General features: G+C 43.9%; 1 protein-coding gene across 4 annotated transcripts in view; it reads right to left on the bottom strand.

Annotated features, from left to right (window-relative positions):
* LOC141114473 (proton channel OTOP2-like) overlaps positions 1 to 22,695 on the bottom strand; it is a 139,694-nt gene that overhangs the window by 84,691 nt on the left and 32,308 nt on the right. The window contains exon 1 of one of the 4 annotated variants that reach the window (XM_073608167.1): positions 2,392 to 2,503. The exons of the other annotated variants lie outside the window; for them this stretch is intronic. The gene's annotated coding sequence lies outside the window, so the exon portion shown is untranslated. Of the gene's footprint in view, positions 1 to 2,391; positions 2,504 to 22,695 lie in introns of those variants that run through there. 4 annotated transcript variants of the gene reach the window in all.

Raw genomic sequence — 22,695 nt, 5'->3', positions numbered from 1 at the left:
CAGAGGAGCTTCACATCAACCTCCAGACCAAGACACCATCAGCCAGGGAATGAGTGCACATCTGCCGTACAGAGGAAACCCCCGAGCAGAGAGTCTGAGGACATCTAGCCATCCATGTTTTAAAGACCCAGGGCTGGGGTTAAGAGCCACAGGCACGCATGATCTCCTTAAACAAGAGATCTAACGAGCTGGTAAGCGGCAGTGTTATTACAGGTGGAGGTACCTTTCTGTCGCACCCCATCACATTTCCCTCGGTGTTGCGGTTGCATGTCACTACTACTTTGAGGATTGCAAAATCATCACTTGAAAGATCACTATGAACTGTATATTCAGTGGGGCTTCATTTTAATAGCCCATCGGAGTGGACTTGACCTTGTTGGAAATTTTATTTTATTTTTTATTTTCATATTAAATCATTTTTTGCACATTTCACTGGTGATTGCATTCAAATATTTATGTTACAGTGTGTTGCATGGAGTTCTCATATCTCCATTCATTTAGATGAAGCATAATTTTTTCTTTTAAGTCATTTTATTTTTTTATCACTAAAATTACACAGCGCAGCTTCTTTTTTCTTATGTTATATGTAGTGTGTGTGTCTCACACTATAGTTGCGGCTTTTTTTCACTTTATATATGGTTTACTCCATTATATATGATTTATTGGGATAGCGCAGTAAAGATTACTTTTTCCAATCTGTAAACACTACCAAAAACTGCACTGGTACCAGGTTTTAGATGCCGCTACCATCTCTAAGCAGGTATCAGTTCTGAGTGCAAACACTGACCCTGGATAATGGATCTGTCCTTCTGGGCAGAAAAGCAGATTAAGGCCCCTTTCACACGGGACGGATCCATGATGATCCGCCCCGTGAACATCCGCTTGCTCAGCGGGGATCGCTTCGTTGATCCCCGCTGAGCCGGCGGATGACAGGGCGGTCCCTGCACACTGTGTAAGGACCGCCTTGTCAGATCTTCACTCTCCCCTATGGGGGTTCGGATGAACACGGACCGTCTCTCCGTGTTCATCCGATCCGCTCTGCAGACGGATAGAAAAATAGGATTTTCCTCTGTCTGCAGAATCAGACCATAGCGGGGACGGACGATATCGGGTGTCAGCGGATGTTCATCCGCTGACACCCGCTATCCCATAAGGATGCATGTATGTCCGTATTTCATCCGAAAACGGATGGATGAAATACGGACATAGTGTCCGCACGTGTGAAAGGGGCCTAAGGCATTGTGATGATAAGCCACCTTTAAAAACAGATTGTGACAGCAGCCCTGAAATGCAAAGATGAGCAGTTCTGTAACAATGTTTTATTGGCATTATTTCCAATATTCCTGAGACTATGCTACGTACATGGCCACCTTGGTCTCCCCATGACCTCCTTCATAGAAAGCCATGAGCAGTGCACTTCGGTTCCCTACGGAATCATTAATGCTCTATCCAGCATACTCCAACGCCATCCTCCATTTTCCAACCACTGGGGTTTTCCTCATTTTGAGGGCCCTTTAAAAATTTTAGGTTATTGAAAATAAGTCCTGTCAGTATATGCATCTCTTTTCTGTTATTGTAAGCTACACCTATGTGTGAACATTTGGGGGATTGGGTATCTTACCCTCTGGCGGGGTTCGCCAATTTTGCGATGTCAGCGATTTATTACAACTCCTGATGCTAAATATACTGGAAACTTCCAAGTATGTTGTATCTTCCATTTTACTGCTATGGATAGGTGCTGTAATTTGTTTGGGAAACGGTATCCTGTGTTTTAGGTTTGTTCCTTATTCTTGTGGTGAATTTACACTGCAAGTGGATGCACTAAAACGTATAAATCTAAACATAAAAAAAAGAAGATTGGACAGTCTACATTAGTTTATTTGTTGGAATGAAAATCTACATTAGTTTATTTGTTGGAATGAAAATCTTAGCACTTTAACCAGTTCCTGTCTGGCCTATAGTATAATGACGGCCGAGCGGGACCACTCTGTCCTGGGTGGACGTCATATGATGTCTTTCCCAGAACACGTCTTACGTGTGACAACAGATCAGTGTAACGGCCCACTACCGGTACCATGTAATTGTTGTGACCAATCACAGCAATGTGATTGTCCCTATGTTGATGGGGACGACAAGGGCCTCTTCCCCCCAACCCTGGCTGGTGGTTGTGGGAGTCTTCAGGCAGGGGGCTTATCTGATGACATGACAATTTTACACAATGGATGGCTTCCATTCATCTGGGGGGGTGATTTACTAGAACTGGAGAGTGCAAAATCTGGAGCTGTTGTGCATGGTAGCCAATTCTAACTTCAGCTTGTTCAATTAAAGTGGTTGTATACTGTACCCTTTTTTTGTATTTTTACCTACAGGTGAGTATATAAGAAGGCTTACCTGTATATCATGGAACAAGAGTCTCTAATTTGTTTGCCTTGTCTCTCTTTTTGCAGTGTTTACTTTTCTGATCTACTGCAGTTTGGTTGCCATAGTAATCTTTCAATTCTCTGGTAGAGAGAATGGATTAGCCCACTCTCCCTGTCTAAATTCATTAGTTGGTTTCTCCCTGTTCCTTTTCCTGTTTAGCCTAGAGCTCTGGTCTTTTTCACTCATGGAAGGCTCTGTAAGTACAAGCTGGCAAACCTTGCATCAAGCATTCTGTTTTTTTCCTCCTTCCCTGGATAAGCACTCCACATCTCTCTCAGCACCCTGCAACATCTACAAACTCTCTGCTGTTATTTCATAAATAAAGTTAAGAAGGTTAAAGGACTTTGTTGTGCTTTGATAGGAAGGTGAGTTAAGCTATCTGGCCTTATTCATATCCTCGCATATAACACTGGGGTTGCAGAATACTGTAGGTAAAATGAATATCTCCTAAACCTGTACGGTTTTTGAGGTATATACACTTTGAATGCAGCCGCTGACGTCAGCGGCGCATGCGCTGTGAAGGTCCGGCAGACGCTGCCAGACCTTGCCGGAAAGAAGTCTCCCGCGCGCATGCGCAACCTGGAAGCTGATTGTACAGCTTTAGTAAATCAACCCCAGTTGTGTAATTGGTCAGCCCATCTGTGCCATGTAATTAGTTGTGGCCAATTACAGCTAATCACAATAGTAAAAAATAAATAAAGTGCGCTAATTAAATGAAAATACACACATAGATGTGAATACATGTGGGTGGTAGTAAAAACCACAATCTACTGAGAGCAAGTACATAACTCCATAAGTGGTAGAAATATATAAGTGCCAATCATAAAAACTCAAATAAAAAGGAGAAACAAAAAAATGTGTACATGTGAAGTACAATGATATTAATAGCGTGAAAACCTGAAAATCAAACAAACTCAGTCCATGGGTTCAAACATAAAAAGTTCATCAGTGAAAAAAAAGGTTCATCAGTGAAAAAAAGTTTCCATCCACTATACAGCTCAGCAGCAACCAATCCCCCTATGATGGATTGACAAAGGAGAGAGATGTGCAGGATGGTGCAAATCCACTGGCGGTGACTCCAATAAGTGAGAAAAGTGATAAAGGTGGACTCTTACCCTCCGTGTTGGACCCCCTCCTTGGCAGGGTCTATCAGGCATGCAGATTTTGCCCTCTGCAGGGACCGTATGATGAGAAGATCTCCCCAGCAGCTGTCAGGAATGTTGTCTCCGATCCGGGCTGGTCCAAGTGAAACGCCTGGAGAGGGGGGAAGGAAAGCTCTCTTGCTTCCAGTGTGGCAAAGGAAAAAGCAAAAGAGCGGAGCTCCAATAGTGTAAAAAGTTTCGGAATTTATTGAATAAAAGTACAAACCGCAACGGAGAGTGCACGCTCCGTGAGGTAAAAATACAATTAAAAACAAGCCGGCATATAAGAATCGTAATAATCCGTGCATAACATGGGGCAATCGTGACGGCTTACAACGTAGCCACGCCCTACATGTTTCGTCATTAGTAGACGTCTTCAAAGGGGCATGGGCTACGTGTTAAGCCATCCCCTATATAGTATAACAGTGCGCACCAAGCCTCGTTTTCACCTCCGCTCTCAGGGAAGGGAAAACCCAAGCCTCTACCTGGTGCTCCTCAGTGAATGGATGTTGCCAAGGTGACAAATAGGACTGAAACTAAACAGAACTTCAACCACTCCCAGCAGAGCCAATCTCTCGTGCCATCTGGAGGAAAAAGCCTAGTATTACTAGACAATTGATATGTCTTACAGATGCTAATTTAGAACGTAAAACTGACAGGGCAGAAAGGAAAAAATCACTGAATCTCACCAAGAGGCACGATGTGGTGGTTAATAATAATAAAAGTGTTGAAAAAAAAAAAAAAAATTATAAATATATATGGAAGTGTGCGGAAAAGAAACAACGTTCATCTCCGTAGAGAAAACCACATTCAAAAAACACATGTATAAAAAATATATATATGTATTAAAGTCACACCGTAATAAATGGAGGCCCATCCATGAACGTGAAGAGCACTCGGTATCACAATGATGCGACTAAATCATTATAATGTATAATATCTAAACATATCACTATGCTCCCATCCTCTCAAAATTACTGGAAGCCCTAATCGCTAGATCCTCCCAATGTCCCAGAGAATCAACAAACCAGCAGCATGTGAGGAAGGAATAGATAATACACCTTTATCCAACCGTTGCTAGGAGCAAAAGTGAATGGATGGAGAGGTGAATAAAAATCAAAAAGTGAATGGATAAAAGAAATGAAAAAAGTGAAAAAAATGTGAATGGATGAAGAGATGAAAAAAGTGAATGGATGAAAAAATGGAAAAATGAAAAAAATGTATACAAAAGAGGGGAAAAGGAAAGAAAGCACAGGGCCCAAAGCATCACCTATGAGTTGTCAATGAACGCATTCAACTCAATGTCAACATTTAGGCCTAAGGGTCTAAGGGAGCGGATCTTATAAATCCACTCCATCTCGAGTTTAGAGATGGCCCGTCTTTTAGATCCCCCTCTCCATGGGAGTTTGAGTTTATCAATGCCCATGAACAAAGTACCGCTAGGGTCTTTTTTGTGTTTGTCTAAATAATGTTTGGAGACTGGGTGGCCCAAAAAGCCCCTTCTAATATTTCCAATATGTTCCCCCAGTCTAACCTTTAGCGATCGGACCGTGCGGCCCACATAGTGGAGCCCACAAGGGCAAGTGAGTAGGTAAACCACATGGGTGGTTGAACATGTGATGAAAGATTTAATATGGAAATTAAGCGGGGAATTATTGGTAATGAATTGACACACCTTTCTCTCTGTTAAAGCATTAATAGCACAAACCTCGCAATTTTTACATTTGAAATAGCCTGTCATGTGTTGAAAGAACATAGGTTTATGAACTGGAGGGTCACATGCAGCAGATACCACCCGTGAACTGATTGAGGGGGCACCCCTAAAGACCAGCTGGGGTCTGTCAGGAAGAGATGGTCCAAGCACGGGATCATTCTTAATAATGTGCCAGTGTTTGTTCAACATCCTCCTGACAGAAAAGTGCTGGCAGGAGTATCTTGTGATCAAGGGACAGACCAACTGACAGTCCCTCTGTGCCCTGGGTTTATCAGCCAGGAGAGCGTCCCTGTCCAGTGATACAACCTGATTGAGTTTTTCAGTCAGAAACTGCGCTTCATACCCCTTCTCTATAAATCTGTCAGTCAAAACCTTAGACTGAGCAAGAAAGTCAGTACTGGTAGAACAGTTCCTTTTCATTCGGATGTACTGACTTTTAGGGACAGAGTCCAGCCAAGCTTTATGATGGCAGCTGTCCCTCGGGATAAACGAGTTGCGGTCAGTGACCTTGAAATAGGTAGAGGTAAGTAGAGAGTTATTTTCACCTCGTATCTCCAGATCCAGAAAGTGTATTTTTTCCTGGCTGGCCTCATGTTTAAAGGATATACCCCTCTCGTTGGAATTGAGTCCATCCATAAAGGAACAGAGAGAGTCATAGGAGCCATCCCATAGGAGGAGGACGTCATCTATATACCTGGCCCACAGGACCAATTCCGGTCTCCGGTGGGCATAGATGTCGTCCTCCTCCCATTTCCCCATAAAAAGGTTGGCCAAGCTGGGGGCAAATTTAGCCCCCATGGCTACTCCCTTAGTCTGGAGATAAAACTGTTTATTATGCCAAAAGAAATTATGTGTAGTGGCATATTCTAAAAGCTCCATAATGAAACGTTTTTGCTTCTTGGGTAGGGAGGCATCCTTATCAAGGAAAAATTTCACCGATTTAATAACCCAGTAATGGGGGATGCTAGTGTATAGAGAAGTGACATCGGCAGTCACAAGCCAATGCCCTTCTCTATAATTACTAGTCTTGAGTAGATTGATGGTATGTCTAGTGTCCTTAATATATGCTGGCAGAAGTTGTACAATTGGTTGGAGGAAATTGTCAATGTACTTACCTGCCCTGGAGGTAATGGAATCTATTCCACTAATGATGGGACGACCCGGAGGGTGAATTGGGTCTTTGTGGACTTTGGGCAGGTAGTACATGACTGGGATTCTTGACGCAACCGGGATGAGAAAAGATTTCTCCTTCTTGTTTATAATGCCAGATTGAAAACCATTATCCACAATCCTTTCCAGTTCTTTTTTGAAACGGATTCTGGGATCCGACTTAAGGGGTTGGTAGGTGTCCCTGTCTCCAACAAGTCTCTCCAATTCGCGAAGATAATCTGACTTGTCAAGGACCACTATACCCCCCCCTTTGTCGGCTGGCTTTATAACAAGGTCCTTACGTTCACAAAGTGAATCCAGGCCCAACAGTAATTCTCTCGTCATTTTCATTTTCTGAACCTTCAAACGATCGAGATCCCTCAAAAGAACATCCCTGAAGACTCTCAAAGAGGCAGATAAACCACCCGGAGGGTTAAATAGGGACGCGTTGGCTAGGCCAGGCTGTCTGATGGTGTTGAGACCAGCAGTTTGGGGGGCAATGGGGTTGGACAGCATATATCTCTTGATGTTTAATTTCCTAGTATACTTATGTATGTCCATGTAAGTTTCAAATTTATTGAGTGTTTTGGGCGGTACAAACTTGAGTCCTTTGTCTAAAATTGAAATTTCTGTTTCAGTTAGAGGTGTTTTGCTCAGGTTAAAAATACCCCTTTGCTTACACCCGCTTTCTTTTTGCCCCTTGATTTCCTCGCCCCTCGGACTCCTCTCTTTTTTCTATGGGTCCTAGATGGTTTTGATGGGCTCTGGGAAAACCCCAATGCTGGGGTTGAGGATATTGGCCCTGTCTCTGTCTATAGGGAGATTGCCAGCCACCTCCCTCTCTAATCTGAGAAGGGGGGGGGTTGGTGCCAGTATGGTCGATCATTCTGTGAACCCCTACCTGGAGTACGTGGTCCAGAATGATAATCTGCTCTGTACCCATGATGGTCATAGTTATCATGGCGATACCCCTCATCCCTCAAGCTATGAAAGCGATTCTGCGTGGGTATAGGATATCTAGAGGGGTGGTCGTCCGTATGAGTTCTCCTAGGGGAGTCATAACTATAGGGGAAGTCTCCAAAACCCTGTGAGTAATATTCCTGACTGTGTTGATTGTACTCACTGGATTTATGATTTTTGGGTCCCTTTTTCTGGTTTTTACCAGTTTCCTTCTGCGGCCTAAAACGTGGTTTAGGCTGAGGGGGTTTACCTTGTCTAACCGGAGATCGATAGGAGGCCCTCCTAGAAGCTGAAGGTTGTCGTGTCTGTGTTGAGGGGAGGGCGTCGCTGATATCCCTCGGACTCCACAGACATCTCTTCCCCACCAGGGGCAGAGGGGCATCCAGTCACCTCAGCCGTTTCAGCTGCAATCTTACTCTGCCAGACAAAAACGAGCCTGCCTTATAGTCCCCCACATCACGGCAAAATTTTTTCTTTTTTTTAATCTTTTGTTCAGTTTCCTCTTTTTCCAATATTTTCCTAAGATTCATTGATTTTTCCTTATATTCCTCGCTATCTTTGAAGGGAGATAATTTTTCTTTGATTATTTTAATCTCACCGTCAAGTCTAGCGAGTTTATCATTTTTTTTCTTAATCAGGAACTGAAGGAGTTTTCCTCCAGCCTCATTAAAAAACTGGAACCAGTCTTGAAAGTCAGTCTCCAACTTAATAAATTGATTTCATCCAGTAAACATGGTAACAGTGATATTTACTGTTATAAGCAATCAAAGTATGCAAAAAAATAACATAAATGATCACCTCCCAGAGTAGTACAGTGTTACTATGGTAACAGTGTGCAAACAAAATAATTAAAAAAATAATAAAAAAGAAAAAAATATTTTAAAAAATTGAAAAAAAAAATTTTTTTTTAAAAGTATTTCATTTCTTTTTTTTTTTTTTTTTTTTTTTTTTTACATACTGTCCACCAGTCAGTGGGCTCCATTCACAAACCAGTATCATGCTGCATCCGAATATGCGCTAAGATACAGCATAGCATTTTTCCAAATTTTTTTTTTATTCACTAAAAACGCTACTAAAATACTGCATGCACTATTTTGTGAAGTGATGTGGTAATTAAGTAGGGCGTTAAGTCCTTAACAACCAGTAACTTCATGGTTGTTAACCACTTCCCGACTGGCTCATGTATATATACGGTGACAGAATGGCTCTGCTGCGCAAATCGCTGTTTATATACACTGCAGCCACTTTAAGAGCCATAGCAGGCGTGTGCGTGCCTGCTGCTCGGCGAGGACCCTATGCGCGTGGCCGGTGGGTGCGATCCCCGCCAGCCACCCGCGATTACAGGCACGAGAGCAGAAACAGGGATCTGTGTGTGTAAACACACAAATCCCTGTCCTGTCAGGGGAGGAGAAACAGATCATGTGTTCCTACTCAGTAGGAACAACGATCTGTCTTCTCTCCCAGTCAGTCTAATCCCCTCAAAGTTAGAACACACCTAGGGAACACACACTTAACCCCTTGATTGCCCCCTAGTGTTAACCCCTCCCCTGCCAGGGAAATTTATACAGTAATCAGTGGCTATATTTAGCTCTGATCGTTGTATAAATGTCAATGATCCCAAAAAAGTGTCCGATTTGTCCGCCGCAATATCGCAGTCCCGATAAAAATCGCTGATCACCGCCATTACTAGTAAAAAATAAATAAATAATAAAAATGCCATAAATCTATCCCCTATTTTGTAGATGCTTTCACTTTTGCACAAACCACTATATATACCATATTGTGATTTTTTTAACCAAAAATATGTAGAAGAATACCTATCGGCCTAAACTGAGGAAAACATTTTTTATTTTAAATTGGGGATATTTATTATAGCAAAAAAGTAAAAAATTTTATTTTTTTCAAAATTGTCACTCCTCTTTTGTTTGTAGCACAAAAAATAAAAACCGCAGAGGTGATCAAATACAACCAAAAGAAAGCTCTATTTGTGGGAAAAGAAGGACGTAAATTTTGTTTGGGTACAGCGTCGCACGACCGTGCAATTGTCAGTTAAAGCGACGCAGTGCCGTATCGCAAAAATTGGCCTGGTCGGGAATTTTTCCGGGGCTTAAGTGGTTAAGGAGCGGGCAGCCGCCACATCCTTAACAACTGATGAGTCATCAGCTGTTCCCCACTGACAACTGAATGTAAAGAAAGGAATTAATGGCAATAAACAATCGAGGAAAAAAGGTGCCCCCCCCCAAATCCATACCGGACCCTTATCTGAGCATGCAGCCTAGTAGGCCAGGAAAGAGGGAAAGGGGGGATGAGCGAGTGCCCCCCCCCCCTTCCTGAACCATACCAGGCCACATGCCCTCAACATGGGGGGTGCTTCGGGGCAGGGGCACCTTGTCCCTATGTTAATGGAGACGACAAGGGCCTCTTCCCCCCAACCCTGGCTGGTGGTTGTGGGGGTCTTCAGGCAGGGGGCTTATCTGAATCTGGAATGACTGATACCCAATCTTGAGGTGCTGGGATTGACTAAAGTAGGGTACACACTATCAGAATATCTGTAGAAAAATTCTGTATGAGGCAGGATTGTTCAATTTCCATATAGTGTGTACACAACTCTTGACATCCATTTCAGACTTTCCAAATGAAAATTTCAGAAGGGACAAACTCCAAAATGTTTGCTGTATCCGAACAGAACTAAAGATTTTTGTTTATTGTGTACTGTTTTCATACAAAAAAAAATCAGATACGAAAGACTGCGCATGATCAGAAACAATATACAATAAAAAAAAAAGCCTTTGTTGTATGAGAATTTTTATACATTATCTCCATCCTCGGTTTCAATTTGCTGCGAAACATTAAGGAAAACCGGATGATCGTTTGCCCGATTTTCTTATAGTGTGTACCAACCTTATGCGTTTTAGAAACGGGCAACAGGTGTAACACTACGGCTAACTTTTTCTGTATGTGCCGGCATGAGCTTTCTGGGAACAGATCTTTTGTTATCGTTTTGGATAGAGTAGGGAATTGTTTAAACCCTGTTCAGGTTATTGTTTTCTGTATGTGTATCTTTAAGGAAATGTCTCTCCACATCCTGCCCCAGACATGTAGCACGAGGTCAAAGAACAGCTCCCAAAGAAAGGAGCAATACCCTTTTAGGCTGGTTTCACACATATGCGGTGCGAATTGAAGCTCAGGTTTCACTGTGAAGATAAAAATCAGTTGTTCAGAGGTTCCTCTGCGTTTTAGCTGCGGATCAGTGAGCAGGGAGAGGGGGAGGTGTAGTGAGGAGAAGGAGAGAATTCATGTTCAGAACGGAATGCATCTGCGAATCAGATGCGTTCCCATAGAAGATAATGGGCTTGTAATTCGCACCGCAATGCCCAGAAAACACACACGTTTTTTGTGCAATGCGCAGTGAGAATGCAACGCACATATGTGAACCAGATGCATTCATATGAATGTATTTTAAAATGTCCTACAAATTGGATGCAGTGTAAGCCGCATCTAATTTGCATAGGTGTGAACGGGGGCTTAGACAGCTGTGAAAGGTGAAATTTCCTCCCATTTTTCTGCTGATAACTCTAAAACTTTGGATTTCCCCAGACTTACTGCCTCAGAGAGAATATCAGCAGTAGACATAGAGGGGATGCCAGCTGGGACACATGCAACATGCAAATGCAAAGTGCATGTTACCCCAACAATGCATATTTCCGACATGTGTCTGTGTTAACCATGTACTTATTAAAAAGGATCTTGTTCTCAAAAACAAAAAAGTCACGAAAATCAAACATGTCACAAAATTTGTATTACAACGCACTGCAATGCATACGTGTGTTATTTTATGTAATATGCATCACAGTCATGCACATGTTCCCACACTGCAATAGGGTAAATGGACCTTCAGTGTTAAATGCTGTGCTATATAACAGATATCGATCAAATCCCCATCTCAAGTCTAATGCAAATTAATTTAGGAGCAACTGCAAAATGAACACCAGCAGACACTTATCAAAGGTCCTGCTGCTTGGTCCCCTCTCTGCTTGTTAGCCTATACTGTACACTCAGTCCTCCGGCTCAATGTAAGCTGATGGCCCTCACTGAAAAGCTGGCCATACACTGATAAAAACTAATGCTGTGTACACACGACCGGACTTTCGACAGACTGAATCATGTTGGACTTTGACGGACTTTCGACGGACTTTTCAACGGATTTCCGTGGAATCGGACTTGTCTACACACAATCACACCAAAGTCCGACCAGACTAGAGTAAGGAAGTTCATAGCCAGTAGCCAATAGCTGCCCTAGCGTCGGTTTTCGTCCGTCGGACTAGCATACAGACGAACGGATTTTTCGACTGGACTCGAGTCCGTCGGAAAGATTTGAAACATGTTCTAAATCTAAAGTCCGTCACATTTGCGACAGAAAAGGTCCGCTGCAGGTCCGATGAAGCCCACACATGGTCAAATTGTCCGATGGATTTGTTCCGTCGGACAAGTTTGGTCGAAAAGTCCGGCCGTGTGTACACGGCATTACAGATTCTTCTATCCACACTATGCAACACAAATGAATGAATCTCCCACTTTGCCTACTGGATTTTGAGAGCCAGCCCCGTCCGCTGATGAAATACCAGATCAGCGACAGCCACTTTTTGGCACTCCTGACAATATGTGGGCCCCAAATGGGTAATTGTTTACAATACACAAATAACAATCAGTCAACCAGTGGCAGGTGGTGCTGAATATTTTGGTGGGGGATAGCAAACGCCCCTCCCTGCGGGTCGGACGGGAAGGAGGCGATCTGTGCCTTACCTTCCGATGATGAGGCGGTGCTGGATCCTGGAAGCGGCTGTTGCTGGTCCTCCACCCGCTGCTCCTCGCTCCAGCCGGTGACGGGTCGCCGATTCTGATGGAACACTGGGGCCATGACTTCTGGCCATGACCCAGCCAAACAGGAAGTGGGTCCTGAGACCCAATTGGCTGGGAGTCCTAAGACTCCCTGGCCAATTGGGTCTCAGGACAGACTTTCTGATTGGCCGGGAGGAGAAGCAGGAAGACATTAGGGTCAGGCTCTAATCATGTGCTTCTAAAAAATAAAACCCATTGAAATCCATGTGTCTGGAGCCCTGCATAGAGATTACGGGCCGGGCGCATGGATTAATGGAGCGGCCGCCACTGCAGTCAACTGTTGGGATATGTAGGCAGCAAATAGGCAATCATTACAATAAACCCGCAGACAATATGTGGGTAACAAATGTTTCAACATAACAATATGCAGGCAATATATTGGAAATCGTGACTATATGGGGACAAGAGACAGACAATCATAACAATATGTAGACAGCAAACCAACAATTGTGACAATATACATGCAGTTGTGACAATATGCAGGAAAACAAACTGCCAATTGTGACAATAACCCCCTCCCAGAGCAAACCACCCCCCCTAGCAAAACCCAGCAACAACCGCCCCCTCCCTTTCTCCATTAAACCCCCTTCTTCTACCTTCTGTTAAAAACAAAAAAAAACAAACCCTTCTTCTATTAATGCTCTTGCCCACAGTGTAATGCATACATATATACCAGCAAGAAAGTTGGGCCTTAACATCCAGCTGCCAAGTCCACAGGAGGTTGTGCTGAGAGTGCACTCACTGCATGCTCCCAACAAACTGACTGAGTGGTCACCAACAAGTTTCAGTCTAGGAATCAGATTGGTAGTCAGTGGAATGGGTTCCCAATCATGTGACCGCTGTAAGAGCCAATACAGAAAATACACTGCCTCCTTTATTTTTATTTATAAATAAGGGATGTACATACCAAGTGTTACAGCGTGTACCAGGTAGCTCAAAATCGACAGCTGAGAAATTCACATGTATCATATTAGATACCACATGAAAAGTAACAAACATACTTACAATCTGAGTATGTTCTACTTATACTTTATATATGAGCTGAAGTCCACATTCTGTAGCAAGTCAGATCAATAGTATGATCTTTCAAATGGCAACACGCAACTCCCCTATGCTTTTTTAAAATGTTAATTGCGAGTGGGTAAACTAACAAAATTGTCCAGACTGCCCTCTGGCTATACCAAAAATGCCAGGGGGTTGTTGGAGCTTAGGGGAACTTTCCTTGGCTCTCTGGTGTCTGGCGGGGCTGCCAGGGGTAGGACTGCAGAGCAGCAAGTAAGGTAACAACGTAACAACGTGTATCCGTTGGGTCCTAGAACATCCCCAACATGCATGCAAAGCTGCTAACAAAGCAAACAGAATATTGACATGCATTAAAAAGGGGATTAACTCGATAAATTAAAGCGATAATTCTCCCACTCTACAAGACTCTGGTCCGGCCGCACCTGGAGTATGCTGTCCAGTTCCGGGCATCAGTCCTCAGGAAGGATGTACTGGAAACGGAGCGAGTACAAAGAAAGGCAACAAAGCTAATAAAGGGTCTGGAGGACATTAGTTATGAGGAAAGGTTGCAAGCACTGAACTTATTCTCTCTGGAGAAGTGACGCTTGAGAGGGGATATGATTTCAATTTACAAATACCATACTGGCGACCCCACAATAGGGATAAAACTTTTTCGCGGAAGGGAGATTAACAAGACACATGGCCACTCATTAAAATCAGAAGAAAAGAGGTTTAACCTTAAACTACGTAGAGGGTTCTTAACTGTAAGAGCGGCAAAGATGTGGAATTCCCTTCCACGGGAAGTGGTCTCAGCGGGGAGCATTGATAGTTTTAAAAAACTTTTAGATAAGCACCTGAACGACCTCAACATACAGGGATATACAATGTAATACTGACATATAATCACACATAGGTTGGACTTGTGTCTTTTTTCAACCTCACCTATTATGTAACTATGTAACACCAATGAATATGTCAAATGTAATGATTAGAATTTCCATACACAGCTGCTGCAACCACTGACACATGCCTCCCAAATTTCTGAGGACACATACCTGCAATGCCCTCAGTTTAAATGGCCCATGGAAAATTCAAATGCAATAAATTAAAAAATAAAACCGACAAGTCATTTTTACCCACAATATTTTTATGCCTTGTTTGTGCACTGGTGCACAGTCATATTGGAACAAGAACGGGACATCCCCAAACTGTTCCCACAAAGTTGGGAGCATGAAATTGTCCAAAATGTCTTGGTATGCTGACGCTTTAAGAGTTCCCTTCACTGGAACTAAGGGGGCAAGCCGAACCCCTGAAAGACAACCACACACCATAATCCCCTCTCCACCAAATGATTTGGACCAGTGCACAAAGCAAGGTCCATAAAGACATGGATGAGCGAGTTTGGGATGGAGGAACTTGACTGGCCTGCATAGAGTCTTGACCTCAACCTGATAGAACACTTTTGGGATGAATTAGAGCAGAGACTGCGAGCAAGGCCTTCTCGTCCACATCAGTGCCTGCAGTGCCGCCTTTATTGCGTTGGGACCACAAGGACATTAGTCTTTGGATATGGCTCATGGCATCGGCGTGGGCTGGGACATCGTTTTTTCCATCAGGGGCCAGCGGATCTTCCTCCCCTGGACAGTCGGCCAACAAGAAGAGGGGGTGTTGTTGGGCCTTCAACGAGGGAATATGCAAATGTGGAGCGTCGTGCAAATTTAGGCATGAGTGCTCCGGATGCGGGGGCTCCCACTCCTTTAATCGATGTACACAAAAAGGGAAGGGTAGAACTGCGGAGTTTGCGGGAAAAAGGGATGACTCCGGTGAACATAGCAAGGATGCGTCCGTTTCTAGACAGGTATCCTAACCGTGAAGCGGCGGACCTGCTGAATTCGGAATTCGCTGAGGGATTTCGGATTCCTTGTAGTATTCCTTGCCCCCCACAGCTGGCAGACAATTTGGGGTCGGCGAGGGCTCACCCCGGGGGTGGTATCCTATAAGTTAAAAAAAGAGGTTGAGCTGGGTCAGATGGTCGGTCCGTTTGAGTGTTCGCCGCTGGAAAATCTGGTGGTTTCTCCGTTGGGGGTTGTACCCAAGAAGGAACCCAACAAGTTTTGGTTGATTCATCATTTATTGTATCCAAAAGGGGGTTCGGCGAATGAATTTGTTCCTGGCCTGTGTTCCGTCTCGTACACCTCTTTTGATGCGGCGGTTCATTGGGTTTGTTTCTATGGCCGGGGGGCTTTATTGGCAAAAACGGATATTGAATCTGCTTTTCGATTGTTGCCAGTGCATCCTGACAGTTTTCACTTGTTGGGTTGTCGGTGGGAGGGCGGCTATTTCATCGATCGTTGTTTGCCGATGGGGTGTTCTATTTCATGTTCATTGTTCGAAACGTTTAGTTCATTTTTGAATGGGTGGTTCGGGAAGTGTCGGGGCTTCAGTCGGTCATTCACTATTTGGATGACTTTTTGTGCGTTGGACCAGCTGGCTCCAACCGCTGTAGAGTTTTGTTGAGCACAGTGCAGCATATGTCGGATCGATTTGGTATTCCGCTGGCAGCTGAAAAAACAGAGGGTCCTTCTACGAGTAAGAGTTTCCTCAGCATCTTGATCGACACACTGGCGATGGAATGTAGTCTCCCCGCTGACAAACTGAAGAATTTGCGTTTGGCGGTGGTTTTGGCACGGAAGGCTGGTAAGTTGACCCTTCTCGGTAAGCTGAACTTTGCCTGCCGGATCATGCCGATGGGTAGGGTTTTTAATCCCCGGTTGGCGGCCGCCACCGCAGGAGTTAGTTCGCCAGGGCATCACATTCGCCTTACTCGTAACCACAAGGCGGATTTGCTAGTATGGGAGTCCTTCCTGGAGTCGTATAATGGCAGGTCAGTATGGATGTCGGAAGCGATGTCCAGTTTTGATCTAGAGCTCTTCATGGATGCCGCAGGATCGGCTGGGTATAGGGCGTACTTTGGGGGGCAGTGGAGTGCTGGTCCCTGGCCATTGGTTTGGAGGGAGGTGGGTTTCACCTAGAACTTGGCATTGTTGGAATTGTTTCCGATTGTACTTACCTCCGAAATATGGGGGGAGCAGTTCCATAACAAAAAGATCTGTTTCAACTGCGTTAATATGGCAGTTGTGCAGGCGATTAACAGTGTATCTGCTTCTTCGCCATCGGTGGTGCGTTTGTTGAGGCATTTGGTGCTGACTTGTTTGCGTTGTAATGCTTTTGTGTATGCTGTGCATGTTCCGGGTTGCACTAATTCATTGGCCAATGCTCTTTCTCGGTTTCAGTGGGACAAGTTCCGCTCGTTGGCTCCGGGAGCGGCTCAGTTGGGGGTTCCTTGTCTGGAAAGGCTGTGGTGGATTGCCTTGGAGTAACAGCAAAGCTGGTTCAGAGGTCGGTGAGTGCGGCCACCTGGTCGGTGTATTCAAAAGTGTGGGAGGAGTGGTTTGGACTCGTACACAGCCTAGGTGGGGAAGCAGTTGTGGGGGATGATGGGTTCCTGGTACTGTACTTTATAGGTCGTAACATGGAAAAAGGGGAGTCATCATCTGTGTTGAATAGCAAGTTGGCAGGGTTGGCCTTTTTGTTTAAGTTATTGGGTCGCCGGGATTGCACCAAGGATTTTTTGGTACGGCAAGCGGTTAAGGGTTACCGTAGAGGCAGGCAGCCGGCGGACTGCAGGTGAGTTATTGGGTTCATTGTTCCATGTTTTGCCAAGTGTGTGTATTTCGCCTTATGAGGCCCGGTTATTTCAGGCGGCCTTTTCATTGGCATTTTTTGGCGCCATGCGTATTGGGGAATTGGTATGCTCTTCTAGATGGGGGTCTGATGGGTTGCTGTTGTCTAATGTGCAATGTGGGGAGAGTTTGTTAGTATTTTGGATATGTAGATCCAAGACGGATCAAGCTGGTTGAGGAGTTAGGGTGGAGCGGTTTGAGGTTTCTGGCTCACCAGCTTGCCCGGTACGGGTGGTTTCACATTTTCTAGAGTTACACCCTGGGCGCATTGGTCCATTTTTGTTGCATCAGGATGGCTCTGCATTGTCCTGGTACCAGTTCACGGTGGTTTTCTGCAGGTGTTTGACGTTGTTGGGTTTTTGTCCGTCGGACTTTGCATCGCATTCTTTCCACATTGGGGCTGCTACGGAGACTGCGCGATTGGGTCTGAGCGAAGGGGTCTTGCGGCGTATTGGCAGGTGGGAATCTCGGTGTTATCGCCTGTACATTTATCGCCAACTGTCATGGTTGGTTGTATGTTGGTTTGTTCTCTCTGTGTATGTATGGTTAATATATTGGGTATAGCTTTCGTTGCGTGTTTTTGTTTTTGTCAACCTTTTTCTTTCCAGGTGAGGGCTCGTGTTTGATTTGGATCATGGGCCACTCATATGTCCACTGGGGTGCGAGGAGAGCTGATGTTCAGCCTGATGGACGTCAGTTAGACATTCCCAGGATCGGGGTGCCAGGCCTCTTGTGGAGCAAAGTGGTACCTGAAGTTGAGCGTTATGCTCGGCTTGACAGAGCCCCGGACGTGCTTGTTATACATCCTGGGGGGCAATGATTTTGGTCTTAGGAGTCGATGGGATATAATACAGGATATAAAATGTAATTTTTTAAGGCTGTGCTCGGATTATCCTGATCTATTGATTGTCTGGTCGGAGATGGTGGCACGCACACATTGGAGGGTGGCCAGGTCAGTTTCCGGACTTGATGTGAAAGGAAAAAAACTGCGCTATTAAAAATACAATATGCTAAGCTGCGACTAAAGGTGTTATACGACACTAAACAGAAATAAAAAACAAGAAAGTTGCGCTGAATGGTGTATATCGTGAGACAATATGGTAAATGCTCAAAATAATGGATGCCAAAAGGCCATACTAGGTAAACCTGAAATTAAACAGCTCTACTAAAAGATACACAAAAGTGAATTAGTGACCACACTAGATAATAAACTCAAAAAACTAAATAGTGCATACATAAATAAATTAGGAAAAAAAAATAACCAATAAAGAAATCATGTTCGTGAATTAAATCCAGTAGCTAAATGAAAAAAAGTCCATAGTCAAAGGAAAAATATAAACCATCGCATGAAAATAAGTCCATAGAAAACTGGTGAATCCAAATATGGTCAGAGATTGCAGACATGATACATGAGATGTTCTGAGACTGTGGACATAATACAAGAGACTGGGGAAATGCTTCAGGGGTGGCACAGTGGTGTAGTGGCTAGCACTCTCACCTAGCAGTAAAAAGGGTCGCTGGTTCGAATCCCAACCACGACACTACCTGCCTGGAGTTTGCATGTTCTCCCTGTGCCTGCGTGGGTTTTCTCCGGGTACTCCGGTTTTCTCCCACACTCCAAAGACATGCTGGTAGGTTAATTGGCTTCTGTCCAAAAAAAAAAAAAAACTGGCCCTAGTATATGAATGTGAGCTGGGGACCTTGGATTGTGGGCTTCTTGAGGGTAGGGACTGATGTGAGGGTGTACTCACTCAGGTTGAACTGGTGTCTTTATTCAACCTTACTAACTATGTAAATCACTACTATAACTGAGCATGAGGAAACACAGGTTAGTGTTTGCAGGGGTCCCAAGAGCCAGACAAAAAGTGACAAAGGACCACATACAGCACCCAGGCTGAGCACTAGCATCTTCGAGGTTTCTGATTAACAATCCCTGAAGGGGTTCAAGCTCCCAGGTGTCTTCTATACAGGTAATGAGCTGAGATTAGGAGCACTCCCTTCAAGGGAGTGCTCCTAATCTCAGTTTGTTACCTGTATAAAAGACACCTGTCCACAGAAGCCATCAATCAGATTCCAATCTCTCCACCATGGCCAAGACCAAAGAGCTGGCCAAGAATGTCAGGGACAAGATTATAGACCTACACAAGGCTGGAATGAGCTACAAGACCATTTTGTGCGATTATTCGCAAATAGAAGAAACACAAAATAACTGTCAATCTCCCTCAGTCTGGGGCTCCATGCAAGATCTCACCCCGTGGAGTCTCAATGATCATGTGAACAGTATGGAATCAGTCCAGAACTACAAGGGAGAATCTTGTCAATGATCTCAAGGCAGCTGGGACCAGTCACCAAGAAAACAAATGGTAACACACTACGCCGTGAAGGACTGAAACCCTGCAGCACCCACAAGGTCCCCCTGCTCAAGAAAGCACATGTACAGGTCTGTCTGAAGTTTGCTAATGAACATCTGAATGATTCAGAGGAGAACTGGGTGAAAGTGTTGTGGTCGGATGAGACCAAAATCAAGCTCTTTGGCGTCAACTCAACTCACCGTGTTTGGAGGAGCAGGAATGCTGCCTATAACCCCAAGAACACCATCCCCACCGTTAAACATGGAGGTGGAAACATTATGCTTTGGGGGTGTTTTTCTGCTAAGGGGACAGGACAACTTAACCACATCAAAGGGACAATGGACAGGGCCATGTACTGTCAAATCTTGGGTGAGAACACTCTTCCCTCAGCCAGGGCATTGAAAATGGGTCGGGGATGGGTATTCCAGCATGACAATGACTCAAAACACACGGCCAGGATAAAAAAGGAGTGGCTCAGATTAAGGTCCTGGCGTGACCTAGCCAGTCTCCAGACTTTAATCCCATAGAAAATATGTGGAGGGAGCTGAAGGTTCGAGTTACCAAACGTCAGCCTCAAAACCTTAATGACTTGGAGAGGATCTGCAAAGAGGAGTGGGACAAAATCCCTCCTGAGATGTGTGCAAACCTGGTGGCCAACTACAAAAAACGTCTGACCTTTGTGATTGCCAATGAGGGTTTTGCCACCAAGTACTAAGTCATGTTTTGCGAAGGGGTCAAATACTTATTTAACTTATTAAAATGCAAATCAATTTATAACTTTTTTGAAATACGGTTTTCTGGATATTTTTGTTATTATTCTGTATCTCACTTTTAAAATAAACCTACCAATAAAATTATAGACTGATCATTTCTTTGTCCATGGGCAAACGTACAAAATTGTAAATATTTTATTATATCTTTTCATGTGACAACACTGAAGAAATGACACTTTGCTACAATGTAAAGTAGTGAATGTACAGCTTGTGTAACAGTGTAAATTTGCTGTCCCCTCAAAATAACTCAACACACAGCAATTGATGTCTAAACCGCTGGCAACAAAAGTGAGTACACCCCTAAATGAAAATGTCCAAATTGGGCCCAAGTAGCCATTTTCTCCTCTGGGTGTCATGTGACTCATTAGTGTCACAAGGTCTCAGGTGTGAATGGGGAGCAGGTGTGTTAAATTTGGTGTTATCGCTCTCACTCTCTCATACTGGTCACTGGAAGTTCAACATGGCACCTCATGGCAAAGAACTCTGAGGATCTGAAAAAAAGAATTGATGCTCTACATAAAGATGGCCTAGGCTATAAGAAGATTGCCAAGACTCTGAAACTGAGCTGCAGCATGGTGACCAAGACCATACAGCGGTTTAACAGGACAGGTTCCACTCAGAACAAGCCTCACAATGGTCGACCAAAAAAGTTGACTGCACGTGCTCAGCGTCAAATCCAGAGATTGTCTTTGGGAAATAGACGTATGCGGGCTGCCAGCATTGCTGCAGAGGTTTAGGGGGTCTCGGATCAGCCTGTCAGTGCTCAGACCATACGCCGCACACTGCATGAAGAAGCCTCTGCCAAAGATGATGCACAAGGAAGCTTGCAAACAGTTTGCTGAAGACAAGCAGACCAAGGGCATGGATTACTGGAACCATGTCCTGTGGTCTGATGAGGCCAAGATAAACTTATTTGTTTAAGATGGTGTCAAGTATGTGTTGCGGCAGCCAGGTGAGAAGTACAAAGACAAGTGTGTCTTGCCTACAGTCAAGCATGGTGGTGGAAGTGTCATGGTCTGGGGCTGCATGAGTTCTGCCGGCACTGGGGAGCTACAGTTCAGTGAGGGAACCATGAATACCAACATGTACTGTGACATACTGAAGCAGAGCATGATCCCCTCCCTTTGTATACTGGGCCGCAGGGCAGTATTCCAACATGATAATGACCCCAAACACACCTCCAAGACAACCACTGCCTTGCTAAAGAAGCTGAGGGTAAAGGTGATGGACTGGCAAGCATGTCTTCAGACCTAAACGCTAAGCCCAATTTAGAAATTTTCATTTACTTGTACTCACTTTTGTTGCGAGCGGTTTAGACATTAATGGCTGTGTGTGGAGTTATTTTGAGGGGACAGTAAATTTACACTGTTATACAAACTCACTACTTTACATTGTAGCAAAGTGTCATTTCTTCAGTGTTACATGAAAAGATATAATAAAATATTTACAAAAATGTGAGGGGTGTACTCACTTTTGAGAGATACTATATAATATATATATATATATATATATATATATATATATATATATATATATATATATGGAGAGGCACAGACAAACACACAGGGATTTCTTCAGAATAACATAAGGGTTATAACCTCTTCAACTCCTTTGACATGATCGCTGGGCTTGAAAAATTATTACTGTAGCAGCTGCTGGAATCAGTTTAGATGAAGATCTGCAAACTCCTGCTATGAAAAACACAGCCTCAAAACACATCTCAGTAAGATCAGAAAGGATGATCTGAGTGCTGTTTCGCTTTGAACAAAAGAAGGAGGACACCGGTAAAGACGTTCCACTGGGTTGAAAGATACACACGCTATAGAACAAGCTCTTATCTGGTAAGAGTTTATTAAAAGGGGGCTTCCTTGCACACTCCCCCCTCTATTTTCGAGCACGTGTGATGTGGACTTTCTTCTGGTGTCAGCAACTCTCTCTGTGAAGCATTCTGCATATATTTTTTGATCTTAAACGGACTTGTAGCTTTCGTTTAAGCAATTAATGACACTATTTGGTATTTTATTATATCTATGTACGGACTTCATTGTATGATCATGAATTAGTAATCACACACACACAAACATACACATACTGGGTATAGAAAAGAATCGCGCCCCTTAAAATAATCACATTTTGTTGCTTGCTTTGCAGCCTGAAATTCAGAAAGACCCAGTTCTTGTTTTATCCAGCTGTATTTACTCCATGCAACTTATAACATCCAAGTAAATGATATAACACCAACATGTCAGAAAAAAAGAAATCAAAAACAGAATCACTGAGTTGGAAAAAGGATCACCCCCTTGTGTCAGTATTTTGTTGGACCACCTTTTGCTTTAATTGCAGCCTTAAGTCTGTTGGGATATGTCTCTACTAACTTTGCACATCTAGACTTTTCAATATTTGCCCACTCTTCTTTGCAGAGCTGCTCAAGTTTAAATGCTTAAATTTGATGGTGACCGTTTGTTGGCTGCAGTCTTCAAGTCATTCCGCAGATTTTCAATGGGTTTTAAGTCTGGGATCTGACTAGGCCATGCACAGACA

This window comes from Aquarana catesbeiana, linkage group LG12 (assembly GCF_042186555.1).
Source record: "Aquarana catesbeiana isolate 2022-GZ linkage group LG12, ASM4218655v1, whole genome shotgun sequence".
Taxonomy (NCBI): Eukaryota; Metazoa; Chordata; class Amphibia; order Anura; family Ranidae; genus Aquarana; species Aquarana catesbeiana.
This window is presented reverse-complemented; position numbering and strand designations above follow the sequence as displayed.